The sequence below is a fragment of the Carcharodon carcharias genome, chromosome 22, assembly GCF_017639515.1.
Source record: "Carcharodon carcharias isolate sCarCar2 chromosome 22, sCarCar2.pri, whole genome shotgun sequence".
Lineage (NCBI taxonomy): Eukaryota > Metazoa > Chordata > Chondrichthyes > Lamniformes > Lamnidae > Carcharodon > Carcharodon carcharias.
Window position 1 is genome coordinate 66,874,013 of NC_054488.1, and position 22,738 is coordinate 66,896,750.

At 50.5% G+C, this 22,738-nt stretch overlaps 1 protein-coding gene across 4 annotated transcripts in view; it reads right to left on the minus strand.

The window, feature by feature from the left end:
- The window catches only part of rnf157 (ring finger protein 157), a 789,927-nt gene that overhangs the window by 305,861 nt on the left and 461,328 nt on the right, over positions 1–22,738 (minus strand). The gene's annotated exons all lie outside the window — the stretch shown is intronic.

The window sequence follows — 22,738 nt, forward strand, 5'->3', positions numbered from 1 at the left end:
ATTACAGATCTGAGCAGGGAATGAATAGTGATATTACAGGTCTGAGCTGGGAATGAGTTATGATATTACAGGTCTGAGCAGGGATTGAGTTATGATATTACAGGTTTGAGCAGGGAATGAGTAGTGATATTACAGGTCTGAGCAGGGAATGAGTAGTGAGATTACAGGTCTGAGCAGGGAATGAGTTATGATATTACAGGTCTGAGCAGGGAATGATTAGTGAGATTACAGGTCTGAGAAGGGAATGAGTTATGATATTAATGGTCTGAGCAGGGAATGAGTATTGAAATTACAGGTCTGAGCAGGGAATGAGTTATGATATTACAGGTCTGAGCAGGGAATGACTAGTGAGATTAGAGGTCTGAGCAGGGAATGAGTAGTGAGATTACAGGTATGAGCAGGGAATGAGGACTGAGATTACAGGTCTGAGCAGGGATTGAGTTATGATATTACAGGTCTGAGCTGGGAATGAGTAGTGAGATTACAGGTCTGAGCAGGGATTGAGTTATGATATTACAGGTCTTAGCAGGGAATGACTTATGATATTACAGGTCTGAGCAGAGAATGAGTAGTGAGAATACAGGTCTGAGCAGGGAATGAGTAGTGAGATTACAGATATGAGCAGGGAATGAGTTATGATATTACAGGTCTGAGCAGGGAATGAGTAATGAGATTACAGGTCTGAGCAGGGAATGAGTAATGATATTACAGGTCTGAGCAGGGTTTGAGTTATGATATTACAGGTCTGAGCAGGGAATGATTAGTGAGATTACAGGTCTTAGCAGGGAATGACTAGTGAGTTTACAGGTCTGAGCAAGGAATCAGTAGTGAGATTACAGGTCTGAGCAGGGAATGAGTAGTGATATTACAGGTCTGAGCAGGGAATGAGTAGTGATATTACAGGTCTGAGCAGGGAATGAGTTATGATATTACAGGTCTGAGCATGGATTGAGTTATGATATTACAGGTTTGAGCAGGGAATGAGTAGTGATATTACAGGTCTGAGCAGGGAATGAGTAGTGAGATTACAGGTCTGAGCAGGGAATGAGTTATGATATTACAGGTCTGAGCAGGGAATGATTAGTGAGATTACAGGTCTGAGAAGGGAATGAGTTATGATATTACAGATCTGAGCAGGGAATGAATAGAGATATTTCAGGTCTGAGCTGGGAATGAGTTATGATATTACAGGTCTGAGCATGGATTGAGTTATGATATTACAGGTTTGAGCAGGGAATGAGTAGTGATATTACAGGTCTGAGCAGGGAATGAGTAGTGAGATTACAGGTCTGAGCAGGGAATGAGTTATGATATTACAGGTCTGAGCAGGGAATGATTAGTGAGATTACAGGTCTGAGAAGGGACTGAGTTATGATATTAATGGTCTGAGCAGGGAATGAGTATTGAAATTACAGGTCTGAGCAGGGAATGAGTTATGATATTACAGGTCTGAGCAGGGAATGACTAGTGAGATTACAGGTCTGAGCAGGGAATGAGTAGTGAGATTACAGGTATGAGCAGGGAATGAGGACTGAGATTACAGGTCTGAGCAGGGATTGAGTTATGATATTACAGGTCTGAGCTGGGAATGAGTAGTGAGATTACAGGTCTGAGCATGGATTGAGTTATGATATTACAGGTCTTAGCAGGGAATGACTTATGATATTACAGGTCTGAGCAGAGAATGAGTAGTGAGAATACAGGTCTGAGCAGGGAATGAGTAGTGAGATTACAGATATGAGCAGGGAATGAGTTATGATATTACAGGTCTGAGCAGGGAATGAGTAATGAGATTACAGGTCTGAGCAGGGAATGAGTCATGATATTACAGGTCTGAGCAGGGTTTGAGTTATGATATTACAGGTCTGAGCAGGGAATGATTAGTGAGATTACAGGTCTTAGCAGGGAATGACTAGTGAGTTTACAGGTCTGAGCAAGGTATCAGTAGTGAGATTACAGGTCTGAGCAGGGAATGAGTTATGATATTACAGGTCTGAGCAGGGAATGAGTAGTGAGATTTCAGGTCTGAGCAGGGACTGAGTTATGATATTACAGGTCTGAGCAGGGAATGAGTAGTGATATTACAGGTCTGAGCAGGGAATGAGTAGTGATATTACAGGTCTGAGCAGGGAATGAGTTATGATATTACAGGTCTGAGCATGGATTGAGTTATGATATTACAGGTTTGAGCAGGGAATGAGTAGTGATATTACAGGTCTGAGCAGGGAATGAGTAGTGAGATTACAGGTCTGAGCAGGGAATGAGTTATGATATTACAGGTCTGAGCAGGGAATGATTAGTGAGATTACAGGTCTGAGAAGGGAATGAGTTATGATATTACAGATCTGAGCAGGGAATGAGTAGTGAAATTACAGGTCTGAGCAGGGAATGAGTTATGATATTACAGGTCTGAGCAGGGATTGAGTTATGATATTACAGGTTTGAGCAGGGAATGAGTAGTGATATTACAGGTCTGAGCAGGGAATGAGTAGTGAGATTACAGGTCTGAGCAGGGAATGAGTTATGATATTACAGGTCTGAGCAGGGAATGATTAGTGAGATTACAGGTCTGAGAAGGGACTGAGTTATGATATTAATGGTCTGAGCAGGGAATGAGTATTGAAATTACAGGTCTGAGCAGGGAATGAGTTATGATATAACAGGTCTGAGCAGGGAATGACTAGTGAGATTACAGGTCTGAGCAGGGAATGAGTAGTGAGATTACAGGTATGAGCAGGGAATGAGGACTGAGATTACAGGTCTGAGCAGGGATTGAGTTATGATATTACAGGTCTGAGCTGGGAATGAGTAGTGAGATTACAGGTCTGAGCATGGATTGAGTTATGATATTACAGGTCTTAGCAGGGAATGACTTATGATATTACAGGTCTGAGCAGAGAATGAGTAGTGAGAATACAGGTCTGAGCAGGGAATGAGTAGTGAGATTACAGATATGAGCAGGGAATGAGCTATGATATTACAGGTCTGAGCAGGGAATGAGTAATGAGATTACAGGTCTGAGCAGGGAATGAGTCATGATATTACAGGTCTGAGCAGGGTTTGAGTTATGATATTACAGGTCTGAGCAGGGAATGATTAGTGAGATTACAGGTCTTAGCAGGGAATGACTAGTGAGTTTACAGGTCTGAGCAAGGTATCAGTAGTGAGATTACAGGTCTGAGCAGGGAATGAGTTATGATATTACAGGTCTGAGCAGGGAATGAGTAGTGAGATTTCAGGTCTGAGCAGGGACTGAGTTATGATATTACAGGTCTGAGCAGGGAATGAGTAGTGATATTACAGGTCTGAGCAGGGAATGAGTAGTGATATTACAGGTCTGAGCAGGGAATGAGTTATGATATTACAGGTCTGAGCATGGATTGAGTTATGATATTACAGGTTTGAGCAGGGAATGACTCGTGAGATTACAGGTCTGAGCAGGAAATGTTTAGTGTGATTACAGGTCTGAGCAGGGAATGATGAGTGAAATTACAGGTCTGAACAGGGAATGAGTAGTTAGATATCAGGTATGAACAGGGAATGAGTAGTGAGATTAAAGGTCTGAGCAGGGATTGAGTTATGATATTACAGGTCTGAGCAGGGAATGAGTAGCGAGATTACAGGTCTGAGCAGGGAATGAGTTATGATATTACAGGTCTGAGCAGGGAATGAGTAGTGAGATTACAGGTCTGAGCAGGGAATGAGTTATGATATTACAGGTATGAGCAGGGAATGAGTAGTGAGATTACAGGTCTGAGCATGGAATGAGTAGTGAGATTACAGGTCTGATCAGGGATTGAGTAGTGAGATTACAGGTCTGAGCAGGGAATGAGTAGTGAGATTCCAGGTCGGAGCAGGGAAAGAGTAGTGAGATTACAGGTCTGAGCAGGGAATGAGTTGTGAGATTACAGGTCTGAGCAGGGAATGAGTGGTGAGATTACAGGTCTGAGCAGGGAATTACTCGTGAGATTACAGGTCTGAGCAAGGAATGATTAGTGTGATTACAGGTCTGAGCAGGGAATGAGTAGTGAGATTACAGGTATGAGCAGGGAATGAGTTATGATATTACAGGTCTGAGCAGGGAATGAGTAGTGAGATTACAGGTCTGAGCAGGGAGTGAGTTATGATATTACAGGTCTGAGCAGGGAATGATTAGTGAGATTACAGGTCTGAGAAGGGAATGAGTTATGATATTACAGATCTGAGCAGGGAATGAATAGTGATATTACAGGTCTGAGCTGGGAATGAGTTATGATATTACAGGTCTGAGCATGGATTGAGTTATGATATTACAGGTTTGAGCAGGGAATGAGTAGTGATATTACAGGTCTGAGCAGGGAATGAGTAGTGAGATTACAGGTCTGAGCAGGGAATGAGTTATGATATTACAGGTCTGAGCAGGGAATGATTAGTGAGATTACAGGTCTGAGAAGGGAATGAGTTATGATATTAATGGTCTGAGCAGGGAATGAGTAGTGAAATTACAGGTCTGAGCAGGGAATGAGTTATGATATTACAGGTCTGAGCAGGGAATGACTAGTGAGATTACAGGTCTGAGCAGGGAATGAGTAGTGAGATTACAGGTATGAGCAGGGAATGAGGACTGAGATTACAGGTCTGAGCAGGGATTGAGTTATGATATTACAGGTCTGAGCTGGGAATGAGTAGTGAGATTACAGGTCTGAGCAGGGATTGAGTTATGATATTACAGGTCTTAGCAGGGAATGACTTATGATATTACAGGTCTGAGCAGAGAATGAGTAGTGAGAATACAGGTCTGAGCAGGGAATGAGTAGTGAGATTACAGATATGAGCAGGGAATGAGTTATGATATTACAGGTCTGAGCAGGGAATGAGTAATGAGATTACAGGTCTGAGCAGGGAATGAGTCATGATATTACAGGTCTGAGCAGGGTTTGAGTTATGATATTACAGGTCTGAGCAGGGAATGATTAGTGAGATTACAGGTCTTAGCAGGGAATGACTAGTGAGTTTACCGGTCTGAGCAAGGAATCAGTAGTGAGATTACAGGTCTGAGCAGGGAATGAGTTATGATATTACAGGTCTGAGCAGGGAATGAGTAGTGAGATTTCAGGTCTGAGCAGGGACTGAGTTATGATATTACAGGTCTGAGCAGGGAATGAGTAGTGATATTACAGGTCTGAGCAGGGAATGAGTAGTGATATTACAGGTCTGAGCAGGGAATGAGTTATGATATTACAGGTCTGAGCATGGATTGAGTTATGATATTACAGGTTTGAGCAGGGAATGAGTAGTGATATTACAGGTCTGAGCAGGGAATGAGTAGTGAGATTACAGGTCTGAGCAGGGAATGAGTTATGATATTACAGGTCTGAGCAGGGAATGATTAGTGAGATTACAGGTCTGAGAAGGGAATGAGTTATGATATTACAGATCTGAGCAGGGAATGAATAGTGATATTACAGGTCTGAGCTGGGAATGAGTTATGATATTACAGGTCTGAGCATGGATTGAGTTATGATATTACAGGTTTGAGCAGGGAATGAGTAGTGATATTACAGGTCTGAGCAGGGAATGAGTAGTGAGATTACAGGTCTGAGCAGGGAATGAGTTATGATATTACAGGTCTGAGCAGGGAATGATTAGTGAGATTACAGGTCTGAGAAGGGAATGAGTTATGATATTAATGGTCTGAGCAGGGAATGAGTATTGAAATTACAGGTCTGAGCAGGGAATGAGTTATGATATTACAGGTCTGAGCAGGGAATGACTAGTGAGATTACAGGTCTGAGCAGGGAATGAGTAGTGAGATTACAGGTATGAGCAGGGAATGAGGACTGAGATTACAGGTCTGAGCAGGGATTGAGTTATGATATTACAGGTCTGAGCTGGGAATGAGTAATGAGATTACAGGTCTGAGCAGGGATTGAGTTATGATATTACAGGTCTTAGCAGGGAATGATTTATGATATTACAGGTCTGAGCAGAGAATGAGTAGTGAGAATACAGGTCTGAGCAGGGAATGAGTAGTGAGATTACAGATATGAGCAGGGAATGAGTTATGATATTACAGGTCTGAGCAGGGAATGAGTAATGAGATTACAGGTCTGAGCAGGGAATGAGTTATGATATTACAGGTCTGAGCAGGGTTTGAGTTATGATATTACAGGTCTGAGCAGGGAATGATTAGTGAGATTACAGGTCTTAGCAGGGAATGACTAGTGAGTTTACAGGTCTGAGCAAGGAATCAGTAGTGAGATTACAGGTCTGAGCAGGGAATGAGTTATCATATTACAGGTCTGAGCAGGGAATGAGTAGTGAGATTTCAGGTCTGAGCAGGGACTGAGTTATGATATTACAGGTCTGAGCAGGGAATGGGTAGTGATATTACAGGTCTGAGCAGGGAATGAGTAGTGATATTACAGGTCTGAGCAGGGAATGAGTTATGATATTACAGGTCTGAGCAGGGAATGAGTAGCGAGATTACAGGTCTGAGCAGGGAATGAGTTATGATATTACAGGTCTGAGCAGGGAATGAGTAGTGAGATTACAGGTCTGAGCAGGGAATTTGAGAGCTGAGAGTTATGATTTTTATCTTGAAGATTCATGTCTGGTCATTTTTTACTACATTCACCGGATGTGGGCATCTCTGGCTGGGTCAGCATTTATTGCCCATTCCTAATTGTCCTTGATAAGGTGGTGGTGAGCTGCCTTCTTGAACCAGTGCAGTCCATGTGGTTTAGGTACACCCACACTGCTGTTAGGGAGGGAGTTCCAGGATTTGATCCAGTGACAATGACCCAGGAGATATAGTTATAAATCAGGATGGTATGTGACTTGGAGGGAACTTGCAGTTGGTGGTGCTCCCATGTGTACATTGCCCTTCTCAGTAGCAAAAGGTCATGGGTTTGGAAGGTGTTGTCAAAGGATCCTTGGTGAATTCCTGTAGTGCACCTTGTAGATGGTACACACTGCTACTACTCTGCATCAGTGGTGGAGGAAGTGAATGTTTAAGGTGGTGGATGGGGTGCCTATCAAGCGGGCTGCTTTGTCCTGGACTGTGTCAAGCTTCTTGAGTGTTGTGGGAGCTGCACTCATCCAGGCAAGTGGGGAGTATTCCATCACACTCCTGACTTGTGCCTTGTAGGTGGTGGGCAGGCTTTGGGGAGTCAGGATGTGAGTTACTTGTCACATGATTCCTACCCTCTGACCTGCTCTGGTAGCCACAGTATTTATATGGCTAGTTCAGTTCAGTTTCTGGTCAATAGTAACCCCCAGGATGTTGATACTGGGTTTCAGCGATGGTAATGCCATTGAGTGTCAAGGAGCAATGGTTATATTATCTCTTGTTGGAGATGGTCATTACCTGGCACATGTGTAGCATGAATGTTACTTGCCACTTGTCAGCCCAAGCCTGTAAAATGTCCAGGTCTTGCTGCATTTGGACATGGACTGCTTCAGTATCTGAGGAGTCACTAACAGTGTTCAATATTGTGCAATCATCAGCGAATATCCCCACTCCTGATGGAAGGAAGGTCATTGATGAAGCAGCTGAAGATGATTGGGCCAAGGACACTACCCTGAGGAACTCCTGCAGTGATGTCCTGGAGCTGAGATGTCTGAACTCCAACAACCACAACCATCTTCCTTATGCTAGGTGTGACTCCAACCAGCAGAGACTTCACTACCTGATTCCCATTGACTTCAGTTTTGCAAGGGCTCCTTGATGCCACACTCGGTCAAATGCTGCCTTGATGTCAAGGGCAGTCACTCTCACCTCACCTCAGGAGTTCAGTTGTTTTGTCCACATTTGGACCAAGGCTGTAATGAGGTCAGAAGCTGAGTGGTCCTGGCAAAATTACCAAACTGAGCATCAGTGAGCAGGTTATTGCTGAGTAAGAACTATTTAATAGCACTGCCGACTGGCTGAGGGGGCATTAATTGGCCGAGTTGGATTGTCCTGTCCACAAATAACAGGACATACCTGGACAATTTTCCACACTGTCAATAGATGCCAGTGCTGTGGCTGTATTGGAACAGCTTGGCTAAGGTGCTGTGAGTTCTGGAGCGTTAGCTTAAAAGGAATGAAATTGGATGGTTTCTGGTGGAATATTGTAAAGATCCTTAGCCTTTGCAGTAGCCAGAGTCTTCAGCTGTTTCTTGATGTCATGTGAAATGAATTGAATTGGCTGAAGACTGATATCTGTGATGCTGGGGACCTTTGGAAGAGGCCTTGAGGGATCATCCACTCACATTTCTGGCTGGAGATTGTTGCAAATGCTTTGCCTTGTCTTTTGCACCGATGTGCTGGGCTCCCCCATTATTTAGGGTGGGGGATATTTGTAGAGTCTCCTCTTCCAGTTAGTTGTTTAATAGTCACTGCTATTCATGACTGGATTTGGCAAGACTGCAGAGCTTAGATCAGTCTGTTGGTTTGTGGGATTGCTTAGCTCTGTCTATCGCATGCTGCTTCCGCTGTTTGGCATGTTAGTTTTGTGTTGTAACTTCACCAGGTTGACACCTCATGTTTAGGTATGCCTGGTGCTGCTCCTGACATGTCCTCCTGCACTCTTCACTGAACCAGGGTTGATCTCCCAGCTTGATGGTAATGGTAGAGTGGGGGATATCCTGAGCCATGAGGTTACAGATTGTGGTTGAACACTATTCTGCTGCCCACAGCACCTCATGGATGCCCACTTTTCAGTTTCAAAATCTGTTTGAAATTAGCATGGTGCTAGTGCCACAGTACATGACGGAGAGTATCCTTAATGTGAAGACAGGACCTCATCTTCACACGGACTGTATGGTGGTCACTCCTACGACTACTGTCATGGAGAGAGGCAGGTAAATTGGCAAGGGCCTCCCTCTTGTTTCCCTCATGTTGGTTCCCTCACCACCTGCCGCAGGCCCAGTCTAGCAGCTATGTCCTTTAGGACTCGGCCCGCTCGGTCAGTAGTGGACATTGAAGATCCCCACCCAGTGTACCCAAGATTCCCAAGTGTACATTCTGCGCGCTTGCCACCCTCAGTGCTTCCTCCAATTGCTGTTCAATATGGAGCAGCACTGATTCATCAGCTGAATGGGCAAATGGGGGAGGCAGTAAGTGGTAATCAGCAGGAGGTTTCCTTAACCATGTTTGACTTGATGCCATGGGATCCAGAGTCAATGTTGAGGACTTCAAGGGTAACTCCCTCCCGCTGTATACCACTGTGCCGCCACCTCTGGATGGGACAGGACACACTCAGGGATGGTGATGGTGATGGTGATGTCAGGGATATGATTGTGTGAGTGTGACCATGACAGGCTGTTGCTTGACCGTGGGACAGCTCTCCCAACGTTGGCACAAGCTCCCAGATTTTAATAAGGATGACTTTGCTGGGTTGACAGGGTTGGGTTTGCTGTTGACGTATCCAGTGCGTAGGGCAATGCCCCGGTATCCGTCCAGTTTCATTTCTTTTAGACACTGTAGCAGTTTGATACAACTGAGTGGCTTGCTGCACCATTTCAGAGGGCACTGAAGGGTCAGCCACATTACTGTGGGTCTGGAGTCACATGTGGGTAGACCAGGTAAGGAGGGCTGATTTCCTTCCCTAAAGGACATTAGTGACCCAGGTGGGTTTTTACAACCATTGACAATGGTTTCATAGTCACCATTAGGATAGCTTTTAATTCCAGATTTATTAATTTAATTACAATTCCACCAGCTGCCAAGTGGGGATTTAAACCCTGAGCACAGCATTCGTCAACCACCCTCCCCACCTCCCATTGAATTTTGAATTTTGTTCCACAGGTTTGAGTGAATTAAGGAGAGAACATAAGAAACAGGAGGAGGAGGAGGCCATTCAGCCCTTCAAGCCCGCTCCACCATTCAATGAGATCATGGCTGATCTTCTATTTTAACCCCATTTTCCTGTACTATCCCCTTATCCCTCGATGGTTTTAACATGTAGAAATCTATCGATCTCAGTCTTGAACATACTCAATGACTGAGCCTCCACAGCCTCTGGGATAGAGAATTCCAAAGATTCACCACCCTCTGAGTGAAGAAATTCCTCCTATATCTCAGTCCTAAATGGCCTGCCCTTAGTCTGAGTCTGTGTCCCCTGGTTCTAGACCCCCCAGTTCAGGGGAAACATGCTCCCTGCATCCAGCCTGTCGAGCCCTGTAAGAATTTTGTAAGTTTGATAAAGGTGCAGTCTATTTAACCTTTCCTCATAGGACATTCTCCATCCCAGGAATTAATTTAGTTAATTTTTGTTGCACTCCCTCTATGACAAGTATATCTTTCTTTAGGTAAGGAGATTAAAACTGCACATCATACTCCAGGTGCAGTCTCACCAAAGCTCTATATAACTGCAGCAAAACATTTTTACGCCTACACTCAAATCCTCTTGTAATAAAGGCCAACATACCATTTGCCTTCTTAATTGCTTGCTGTACCTGCATGTTAGCTTTCAGGGATTCATGAACAAGGACACCCAGGTCCCTTTGAAGTTCAACACTTGCCAGCCTCTCACCATTTAAGAAATACTCAGTATTTCTGTTTTTCCTAGTGGATAACCTCATATTTCTCCAATGTGTATTCCGTCTGCCAAATTTTTGCCCACTCGCTTAGCCTCTCCAAATCTCCTTGAAGCATTTTTGCATCCTCCTCACATCTCATACTTCCCCCTGGTTTTGTGCCATCTGCAAACTTGGAAATATTACATTTAATCCCAACATCAGATCATTGATATAGATTGTGAATGGCTGGGCCTCAAGCACTGACCCTTGCGGTACCCAACCAGTCACAGCCTGCCAACCTGAAAATAACCCATTTATTCCTACTCTGTTTTCTGTCCGTTAACCAGTTCTCAATCCATACCAGTATATTCCCCCAATCCCACATGCTCTGATTTGGTTTACTAACCTCTTGTGCAGGACCTTATCAAAAGCTTTCTGAAAATCTGAATATACTACACCCACTGCTCTCCCCTTATCTATTCTGCTTGTTATATCCTCAGATTTGTTAAACATGATTTCCCTTTCATGAATCCATGTTGACTCTGCCCAATCCTGCCCTTTTTTCTAAGTGTCCTGTTATCACATCCTTTATTGTAGAATGTGGCATTTTCCCTATGACTGACGTCAACTAACAGGTCTGTAGTTCCCCGTTTTTGGTCTCCCTCCTTTCTTAAATAGTGGGGTAATTGAGGGAAGATTTGAAAGAGGCGTACAAGATTATGACAGGTTTAGATAAGGTGGATAAAGAGAAGCTGTTCTCATTAGATGGAGGTCTGGGACTGACAGATTTAATGTTTTGGGCAAGAGACACAGGGGACTGTGAGGAAGAACAGTTTTACCCAGAGTGTGGTATTGAGCTGGAACTCGCTGCCAAAGAGGGTGGTGGATCATAGGACAGAAGGAGGCCATTCAACCCCTTGAACCTGTTCTGCCATTCACTGAGATCATAGCTAATTTGTGACCTAACTCCAAATACCCGCCTTTGTCCCACATCCCTTAATGTCTTTGGTTTATAACAAAAATTGATCCGTCTCAGATTTCAAATTAGCAGTTGTTTCCTAATTTAGTGCCTGAAAGATATGGCCCTAATTTTTAGCCTATAACCCTCCAGTCTTAGACTCTCCAACTAGCTGAAATTATTTATATCTACATATGCTTTCCTTTTATCTTGAAAAGTTTGATCAAATCACCCCTTAACCATCCAATTTCCAGGAATTGTATAATTTCTCTTTGTAATTTAACCTTTAAGAGTCCTGATATCTTTCTAGTAAATATGCACTGCACATCCTCCAAGGTCAGTATATCCTAGGGTGTGGTGTCCAGAACTGTTCATAAATCAACCAATCACATGCCAAGCTGTGCATGGAACATCTCTGTGGGGAATGTCAGACTGGTACTCACCCCAGTGCTCATAGCTCAAAGTCATCTTATCAGATACAACTCAAGGTTGGAAAAGCAAATTTTAATTGTACCATTGTGAATATTTTACAATATGAATCCCCTCTCCTGCACCACCCACCCCAGCATTCCAGTTAACGCTCCCGTGCACACGTTCCCTGAGTGACTGGTCACCGTGCCCACGTTCCCCTAGTGACCGGTCACCGTGCCCACGTTCCCCTAGTGACCGGTCACCGTGCGCACATTCCCCGAGTGACCGGTCACCGTGCACACATTCCCCTAGTGACCGGTCACCGTGCCCACGTTCCCCTAGTGACCGGTCACCGTGCCCACGTTCCCCTAGTGACCGGTCACCGTGCACACGTTCCCCTAGTGACCGGTCACCGTGCCCACGTTCCCCTAGTGACCGGTCACCGTGCCCACGTTCCCCTAGTGACTGGTCACCGTGCCCACGTTCCCCGAGTGACCGGTCACCGTGCCCACGTTCCCCGAGTGACCGGTCACCGTGCACACATTCCCCCAGTGACCGGTCACCGTGCACACATTCCCCGAGTGACCGGTCACTGTGCACACATTCCCCCAGTGACCGGTCACTGTGCACACATTCCCCTAGTGACCGGTCACCGTGCACACATTCCCCCAGTGACCGGTCACTGTGCACACATTCCCTAGTGACCGGTCACTGTGCACACATTCCCCTAGTGACCGGTCACCGTGCAGACTTTCCCCTAGTGACCGGTCACTGTGCGCACGTTCCCCTAGTGACCGGTAACTGTGCCCACGTTCCCCTAGTGACCGGTCACCGTGCGCACATTCCCCGAGTGACCGGTCACCGTGCCCACATTCCCCGAGTGACCGGTCACCGTGCACACATTCCCCTAGTGACCGGTCACCGTGCCCACGTTCCCCTAGTGACCGGTCACCGTGCCCACGTTCCCCTAGTGACCGGTCACCGTGCACACATTCCCCTAGTGACCGGTCACCGTGCCCACGTTCCCCTAGTGACCGGTCACCGTGCCCACGTTCCCCTAGTGACCGGTCACCATGCACACATTCCCCTAGTGACCGGTCACCGTGCCAACGTTCCCCTAGTGACCGGTCACCGTGCCCACGTTCCCCTAGTGACCGGTCACCGTGCACACATTCCCCTAGTGACCGGTCACCGTGCACACATTCCCCCAGTGATCGGTCACCGTGCACACATTCCCCCAGTGATCGGTCACCGTGCCCACATTTCCCTAGTGACCGGTCACCGTGCACACATTCCCCTAGTGACCGGTCACCGTGCCCACATTCCCCTAGTGACCGGTCGCTCTCGCACATTCCCCTAGTGACCGGTCACTGTGCACACATTCCCCCAGTGACCGGTCACCGTGCCCACATTCCCCTAGTGACCGGTCACCGTGCCCACATTCCCCGAGTGACCGGTCACCGTGCACACATTCCCCTAGTGACCAGTCACTTTGCACACATTCCCCTAGTGACCGGTCACCGTGCCCACATTCCCCTAGTGACCGGTCGCTCTCGCACATTCCCCTAGTGACCGGTCACTGTCCGTGCGTTCCCCTAGTGACAAGTCATCGTGTACCCATTCCCTTAATGACCGCTCACCGTGCACACATTCTCTAGTGACCGGTCATCATGCACATATTCCCTAGTGACTAGTCTCCGTGCACATGTTCTCCTAGTGACCGGTCACTGTGCACACATTCCCCTAGTGACCGGTCACCGTGCACATATTCCCCTAGTGACCAGTCACCGTGCACACATTCCCCTAGTGACCGGTCACCGTGCACACATTCCCCTAGTGACCGGTCACCGTGCCCACATTCCCCTAGTGACCGGTCGCTCTCGCACATTCCCCTAGTGACCGGTCACTGTGCACACATTCCCCCAGTGACCGGTCACCGTGCCCACATTCCCCTAGTGACCGGTCACCGTGCCCACATTCCCCTAGTGACCGGTCGCTCTCGCACATTCCCCTAGTGACCGGTCACTGTCCGTGCGTTCCCCTAGTGACAAGTCATCGTGTACCCATTCCCTTAATGACCGCTCACCGTGCACACATTCTCTAGTGACCGGTCATCATGCACATATTCCCTAGTGACTAGTCTCCGTGCACATGTTCTCCTAGTGACCGGTCACTGTGCACACATTCCCCTAGTGACCGGTCACCGTGCACATATTCCCCTAGTGACCAGTCACCGTGCGCACATTCCCCTAGTGACCGGTCACTGTGCACACATTCCCCTAGTGACCGGTCACCGTGCGCACATTCCCCTAGTGACCGGACATCATGCACACATTCCCCTAGTGACTGGTCACCGTGCACACTTTACCCTAGTGTCCGGTCATCATGTACACATTCCCCTAGTTACTGTCACCATGTGAACCTTCCACTAGTGACTGGTCACATCCACACATTCCCTAGTGACCGGTCACCGTGCACACATTCCCCTAGTGACCAGTCACCGTGCACACATTCCCCTAGTGACCGGTCACCGTGCACACATTCCCCTAGTGACCGGTCACCGTGCACTCATTCCCCTAGAGACCGGTCACCGTGCACACATTCCCCTAGTGACTGGTCACCGTGCACACATTCCCCTAGTGACCGGTCACCGTGCAGACATTCCCCTAGAGACCGGTCACCGTGCACACATTCCCCTAGTGACTGGTCACCGTGCACACATTCCCAAAGTGACCAGTCACTGTGCACACATTCCCCTAGTGACCGGTCATCATGCACACGTTCCCCTAGTGACCGGTCACTCTCGCACATTCCCCTAGTGACCGGTCACTGTGCACACATTCCCCGAGTGACCGGTCACCGTGCACACATTCCCCTAGTGACCGGTCACCGTGCCCACGTTCCCCTAGTGACCGGTCACCGTGCCCACGTTCCCCTAGTGACCGGTCACCGTGCACACATTCCCCTAGTGACCGGTCACCGTGCCAACGTTCCCCTAGTGACCGGTCACCGTGCCCACGTTCCCCTAGTGAACGGTCACCGTGCCCACGTTCCCCGAGTGACTGGTCACCGTGCACACATTCCCCTAGTGACCGGTCACCGTGCCCACGTTCCCCTAGTGACCGGTCACCGTGCACACATTCCCCCAGTGACCGGTCACCGTGCACACATTCCCCCAGTGATCGGTCACCGTGCACACATTCCCCCAGTGATCGGTCACCGTGCCCACATTTCCCTAGTGACCGGTCACCGTGCACACATTCCCCTAGTGACCGGTCACCGTGCCCACATTCCCCTAGTGACCGGTCGCTCTCGCACATTCCCCTAGTGACCGGTCACTGTGCACACATTCCCCCAGTGACCGGTCACCGTGCCCACATTCCCCTAGTGACCGGTCACCGTGCCCACATTCCCCGAGTGACCGGTCACCGTGCACACATTCCCCTAGTGACCAGTCACTTTGCACACATTCCCCTAGTGACCGGTCACCGTGCCCACATTCCCCTAGTGACCGGTCGCTCTCGCACATTCCCCTAGTGACCGGTCACTGTCCGTGCGTTCCCCTAGTGACAAGTCATCGTGTACCCATTCCCTTAATGACCGCTCACCGTGCACACATTCTCTAGTGACCGGTCATCATGCACATATTCCCTAGTGACTAGTCTCCGTGCACATGTTCTCCTAGTGACCGGTCACTGTGCACACATTCCCCTAGTGACCGGTCACCGTGCACATATTCCCCTAGTGACCAGTCACCGTGCACACATTCCCCTAGTGACCGGTCACCGTGCACACATTCCCCTAGTGACCGGTCACCGTGCCCACATTCCCCTAGTGACCGGTCGCTCTCGCACATTCCCCTAGTGACCGGTCACTGTGCACACATTCCCCCAGTGACCGGTCACCGTGCCCACATTCCCCTAGTGACCGGTCACCGTGCCCACATTCCCCTAGTGACCGGTCGCTCTCGCACATTCCCCTAGTGACCGGTCACTGTCCGTGCGTTCCCCTAGTGACAAGTCATCGTGTACCCATTCCCTTAATGACCGCTCACCGTGCACACATTCTCTAGTGACCGGTCATCATGCACATATTCCCTAGTGACTAGTCTCCGTGCACATGTTCTCCTAGTGACCGGTCACTGTGCACACATTCCCCTAGTGACCGGTCACCGTGCACATATTCCCCTAGTGACCAGTCACCGTGCGCACATTCCCCTAGTGACCGGTCACTGTGCACACATTCCCCTAGTGACCGGTCACCGTGCGCACATTCCCCTAGTGACCGGACATCATGCACACATTCCCCTAGTGACTGGTCACCGTGCACACTTTACCCTAGTGTCCGGTCATCATGTACACATTCCCCTAGTTACTGTCACCATGTGAACCTTCCACTAGTGACTGGTCACATCCACACATTCCCTAGTGACCGGTCACCGTGCACACATTCCCCTAGTGACCAGTCACCGTGCACACATTCCCCTAGTGACCGGTCACCGTGCACACATTCCCCTAGTGACCGGTCACCGTGCACTCATTCCCCTAGAGACCGGTCACCGTGCACACATTCCCCTAGTGACTGGTCACCGTGCACACATTCCCCTAGTGACCGGTCACCGTGCAGACATTCCCCTAGAGACCGGTCACCGTGCACACATTCCCCTAGTGACTGGTCACCGTGCACACATTCCCAAAGTGACCAGTCACTGTGCACACATTCCCCTAGTGACCGGTCATCATGCACACGTTCCCCTAGTGACCGGTCACTCTCGCACATTCCCCTAGTGACCGGTCACTGTGCACACATTCCCCGAGTGACCGGTCACCGTGCACACATTCCCCTAGTGACCGGTCACCGTGCCCACGTTCCCCTAGTGACCGGTCACCGTGCCCACGTTCCCCTAGTGACCGGTCACCGTGCACACGTTCCCCTAGTGACCGGTCACCGTGCCCACGTTCCCCTAGTGACCGGTCACCGTGCCCACGTTCCCCTAGTGACTGGTCACCGTGCCCACGTTCCCCGAGTGACCGGTCACCGTGCCCACGTTCCCCGAGTGACCGGTCACCGTGCACACATTCCCCCAGTGACCGGTCACCGTGCACACATTCCCCGAGTGACCGGTCACTGTGCACACATTCCCCCAGTGACCGGTCACCGTGCACACATTCCCACAGTGACCGGTCACTGTGCACACATTCCCCTAGTGACCGGTCACCGTGCACACATTCCCCCAGTGACCGGTCACTGTGCACACATTCCCCCAGTGACCGGTCACCGTGCCCACATTTCCCTAGTGACCGGTCACTGTGCACACATTCCCCCAGTGACCGGTCACCGTGCCCACATTTCCCTAGTGACCGGTCACCGTGCAGACTTTCCCCTAGTGACCGGTCACCATGCCCACATTCCCCTAGTGACCGGTCACCGTGCAGACTTTCCCCTAGTGACCGGTCACTGTGCGCACGTTCCCCTAGTGACCGGTAACTGTGCCCACGTTCCCCTAGTGACCGGTCACCGTGCGCACATTCCCCGAGTGACCGGTCACCGTGCACACATTCCCCTAGTGACTGGTCACCGTGCCCACGTTCCCCTAGTGACCGGTCACCGTGCACACATTCCCCTAGTGACCGGTCACCGTGCCCACGTTCCCCGAGTGACCGGTCACCGTGCCCACGTTCCCCTAGTGACCGGTCACCGTGCACACATTCCCCTAGTGACCGGTCACCGTGCCAACGTTCCCCTAGTGACCGGTCACCGTGCCCACGTTCCCCTAGTGAACGGTCACCGTGCCCACGTTCCCCGAGTGACTGGTCACCGTGCCCACGTTCCCCGAGTGACCGGTCACCGTGCCCACGTTCCCCTAGTGACCAGTCACCGTGCACACATTCCCTAGTGACCGGTCACCGTGCACACATTCCCCCAGTGACCGGTCACTGTGCACACATTCCCCTAGTGACCGGTCACCGTGCACTCATTCCCCCAGTGACCGGTCACAGTGCCCACATTTCCCTAGTGACCAGTCACCGTGCACACTTTCCCCTAGGGACCGGTCACCGTGCCCACATTTCCCTAGTGACCGGTCACCGTGCACACATTCCCCTAGTGACCGGTCACCGTGCACACATTCCCCTAGAGACCAGTCACCGTGCACACATTCCCCTAGTGACCGGTCGCTCTCGCACATTCCCCTAGTGACCGGTCACTGTCCGTGCGTTCCCCTAGTGACCGGTCATCGTGTACCCATTCCCTTAATGACCGCTCACCGTGCACACATTCTCTAGTGACCGGTCATCATGCACATATTCCCTAGTGACTAGTCTCCGTGCACATGTTCTCCTAGTGACCGGTCACTGTGCACACATTCCCCTAGTGACCGGTCACCGTGCACACATTCCCCTAGTGACCGGTCACCGTGCGCACATTCCCCTAGTGACCGGACATCATGCACAAATTCCCCTAGTGACTGGTCACCGTGCACACTTTACCCTAGTGTCCGGTCATCATGTACACATTCCCCTAGTTACTGTCACCATGTGAACCTTCCACTAGTGACTGGTCACATCCACACATTCCCTAGTGACCGGTCACCGTGCACACATTCCCCTAGTAACCAGTCACCGTGCACACATTCCCCTAGTGACCAGTCATCATGCGCACATTCTCCTAGTGACCAGTCACAGTGCACACATTCCCCTAGTGACCGGTCACCGTGCACACATTCCCCTAGTGACCGGTCACCGTGCACTCATTCCCCTAGAGACCGGTCACCGTGCACACATTCCCCTAGTGACTGGTCACCGTGCACACATTCCCCTAGTGACCGGTCACCGTGCACACATTCCCCTAGAGACCGGTCACCGTGCACACATTCCCCTAGTGACTGGTCACCGTGCACACATTCCCAAAGTGACCAGTCACTGTGCACACATTCCCCTAGTGACCGGTCATCATGCACACGTTCCCCTAGTGACCGGTCACTCTCGCACATTCCCCTAGTGACCGGTCACTGTCCATGCGTTCCCCTAGTGACAAGTCATCGTGTACCCATTCCCTTAATGACCGCTCACCGTGCACACATTCTGTAGTGACCGGTCATCATGCACATATTCCCTAGTGACCAGTCTCCGTGCACGCGTTCTCCTAGTGACCGGTCACTGTGCACACATTCCCCTAGTGACCGGTCACCGTGCACATATTCCCCTAGTGACCGGTCACTGTGCACACATTCCCCTAGTGACCGGTCACTGTGCACACATTCCCCTAGTGACCAGTCTCCGTGCATGCGTTCTCTTAGTGACCGGACATCATGCACACATTCCCCTAGTGACTGGTCACCGTGCACACTTTACCCTAGTGTCCGGTCATCATGTACACATTCCCTAGTGACCGGTCACCGTGCACACATTCCCCTAATGTCCAGTCATCGCACACACATTCCGCTAGTGACCGGTCACTGTCCATGCATTCCCTTAGTGACCGGTCACCATGCGCACATTCGCCTAGTGACCGGTCACCGTGCACACATTCCCCTAGTGACCAGTCGTCATGCGCACATTCCCTAGTGACCAGTCACAGTGCACACATTCCCCTAGTGACCGGTCACCGTGCACACATTCCCCTAGTGACCGGTCACCGTGCACACATTCCCCGAGTGACCGGTCACCGTGTGCACATTCCCCTAGTGACCAGTCACCATGCACACATTCCCTTAGTGACCAGTCATCATGCACACATTCTCCTAGTGACCAGTCACCGTGCACACATTCTGTAGTGACAGGTCATCATGCACGTATTCCCTAGTGACCAGTCTCCGTGCACACGTTCTCCTAGTGACCAGTCATCACGCACACATTCCCCTAGTGACCGGTCATCACGCACACATTCCCCTAGTGACCAGTCACATCCACACGTTCTCCTAGTGACCAGTCATCGCGCACACATTCCGCTAGTGACCGGTTATTGTCCATGCATTCGCCTAGTGACAGATCACTGTGCACACATTTCCCTAGTAACCGGTCACCGTGCACACATTCCCCTAGTGACCAGTCACCGTGTGCACATTCCCCTAGTGACTGGTCACTGTCCATGCGTGCGCCTAGTGACCGGTCATCATGCACAATTTCCCCAAGTGACCAGTCACCGTGCACTCATTCCCCTAGTGACAAGTCACCGTGCACACATTCTCTAGTGACCAGTCACCGTGCACACACTCCCCTTGACCGGTCACCGTGCACACGTTCCCCTAGTGACCGGTACCGTGCACACATTCCCCTAGTGACCGGTCACCGTGCACACATTCCCCTAGTGACCGGTCACCGTGCACACATTCCGCTAGTGACCGGTCACTGTGCACACATTCCGCTAGTGACCGGTCACCATGCACACATTCCCTAGTGACCGGTCACCGTGCACACATTCCCCTAGTGACCGGTCACCGTGCACACATTCCCCCAGTGACCGGTCACCGTGCACACATTCCCCTAGTGACCGGTCACCGTGCACACATTCCCCTAATGACCGGTCACCGTGCACACAGTCCCTAGTGACCGGTCGCCATGCGCTCATTCTCCTAGTGACCGGTCACCGTGCGCACATTCCCCTAGTGACCAGTCACCGTGCGCACATTCCCCTAGTGACCAGTCACCGTGCGCACATTCCCCTAGTGACCGGTCACCGTGCACACATTCTCTAGTGACCGGTCACCGTGCACACATTGCCCTAGTGACCGGTCACCGTGCACACATTCCCCTAGTGACCGGTCACTGTGCACACATTCCCCTAGTGACCGGTCACCGTGCACACATTCCCCTAGTGAACGGTCACCGTGCACACATTCCCCTAGTGACTGGTCACTGTCCATGCGTTTGCCTAGTGACCGGTCATCATGCACAATTTCCCCAAGTGACCAGTCACCGTGCACTCATTCCCCAATGACTGGTCACCGTGCACACATTCCCTAGTAACCGGTCACCATGCACACATTCCCTAGTGACCGGTCACCGTGCACACATTCCCCTAGTGACTGGTCACCCTGCACACATTCCCTAGTGACCGGTCACTGTGCACACATTCCCTAGTAACCGATCACCGTGCACACACTCCCCTTGACCGGTCCCCGTGCACACGTTCCCCTAGTGACCGGTCACCGTGCACACATTCCTATAGTGACCGGTCACCGTGTACACATTTCCCCAGTGACCGGTCACCGTGCGCACGCTCCTCTAGTGACCGGTCTCTCTCGCACATTCCCCTAGTGACCGGTCACTGTCGATGTGTTCGCCTAGTGACCAGTCATCATGTACCCATTCCCTTAATGACCGGTCACCGTGCACACATTCTGTAGTGACCGGTCATCATGCACGTATTCCCTAGTGACCAGTCTCCGTGCACACGTTCTCCTAGTGACCAGTCATCACGCACACATTCCCCTAGTGACTGGTCATCACGCACACATTCCCCTAGTGACCAGTCACATCCACACATTCTCCTAGTGACCAGTCATCGCACACACATTCCGCTAGTGACCGGTCATTGTCCATGCATTCGCCTAGTGACAGATCATTGTGCACACATTTCCCTAGTAACCGGTCACCGTGCACACATTCCCCTAGTGACCAGTCACCATGTGCACATTCCCCTAGTGACCAGTCACCGTGCGCACATTCCCCTAGTGACCAGTCACCGTGCACACATTCCCCTAGTGACCAGTCACCGTGCGCACATTCTCCTAGTGACCGGTGACCGTGCACACATTCCCCTAGTGACCGGTCACCCTGCACACATTCCCCTAGTGACCGGTCACCGTGCACACATTCCCCTAGTGACCGGTCACCGTGCGCACATTCCCCTAGTGACCAGTCACCATGCACACATTCCCCTAGTGACCGGTCACCGTGCGCACATTCCCCTAGTGACCAGTCACCATGCACACATTCCCTTAGTGACCAGTCATCATGCACACATTCTCCTAGTGACCAGTCACCGTGCACACATTCCCCTAGTGACCGGTCACCGTGCACACATTCCCCTAGTGACCAGTCACCGTGCGCACATTCTCCTAGTGACCGGTCACCGTGCACACATTCCCCTAGTGACCGGTCACCGTTCACTCATTCCCCTAGTGACCGGTCACTGTGCACACATTCCCTTAGTGACCGGTCACTGTGCACACGTTCCCTAGTGACCGGTCACTGTGCACACATTCCCTAGTGACCGGTCACTGTGCACACATTCCCCTAGTGACCGGTCACCGTGCACACATTCCCCTAGTGACCGGTCACTGTGCACACATTCCCCTAGTGACCGGTCACCATTCACACATTCCCCTAGTGACTGGTCACTGTGCGCACATTCCCCTAGTGACCGGTCACCGTGCGCACATTCCCCTAGTGAACGGTCACCGTGCACACATTCCCCAATGACTGGTCACCGTGCACACATTCCCCTAGTGACCGGTCACCGTGCACACATTCCCCAATGACCGGTCACCGTGCACACATTCCCCTAGTGACTGGTCACCGTGCACACATTCCCAAAGTGACCAGTCACTGTGCACACATTCCCCTAGTGACCGGTCATCATGCACACGTTCCCCTAGTGACCGGTCACTCTCGCACATTCCCCTAGTGACCGGTCACTGTCCATGCGTTCCCCTAGTGACAAGTCATCGTGTACCCATTCCCTTAATGACCGCTCACCGTGCACACATTCTGTAGTGACCGGTCATCATGCACATATTCCCTAGTGACCAGTCTCCGTGCACGCGTTCTCCTAGTGACCGGTCACTGTGCACACATTCCCCTAGTGACTGGTCACCGTGCACATATTCCCCTAGTGACCGGTCACTGTGCACACATTCACCTAGTGACCGGTCACTGTGCA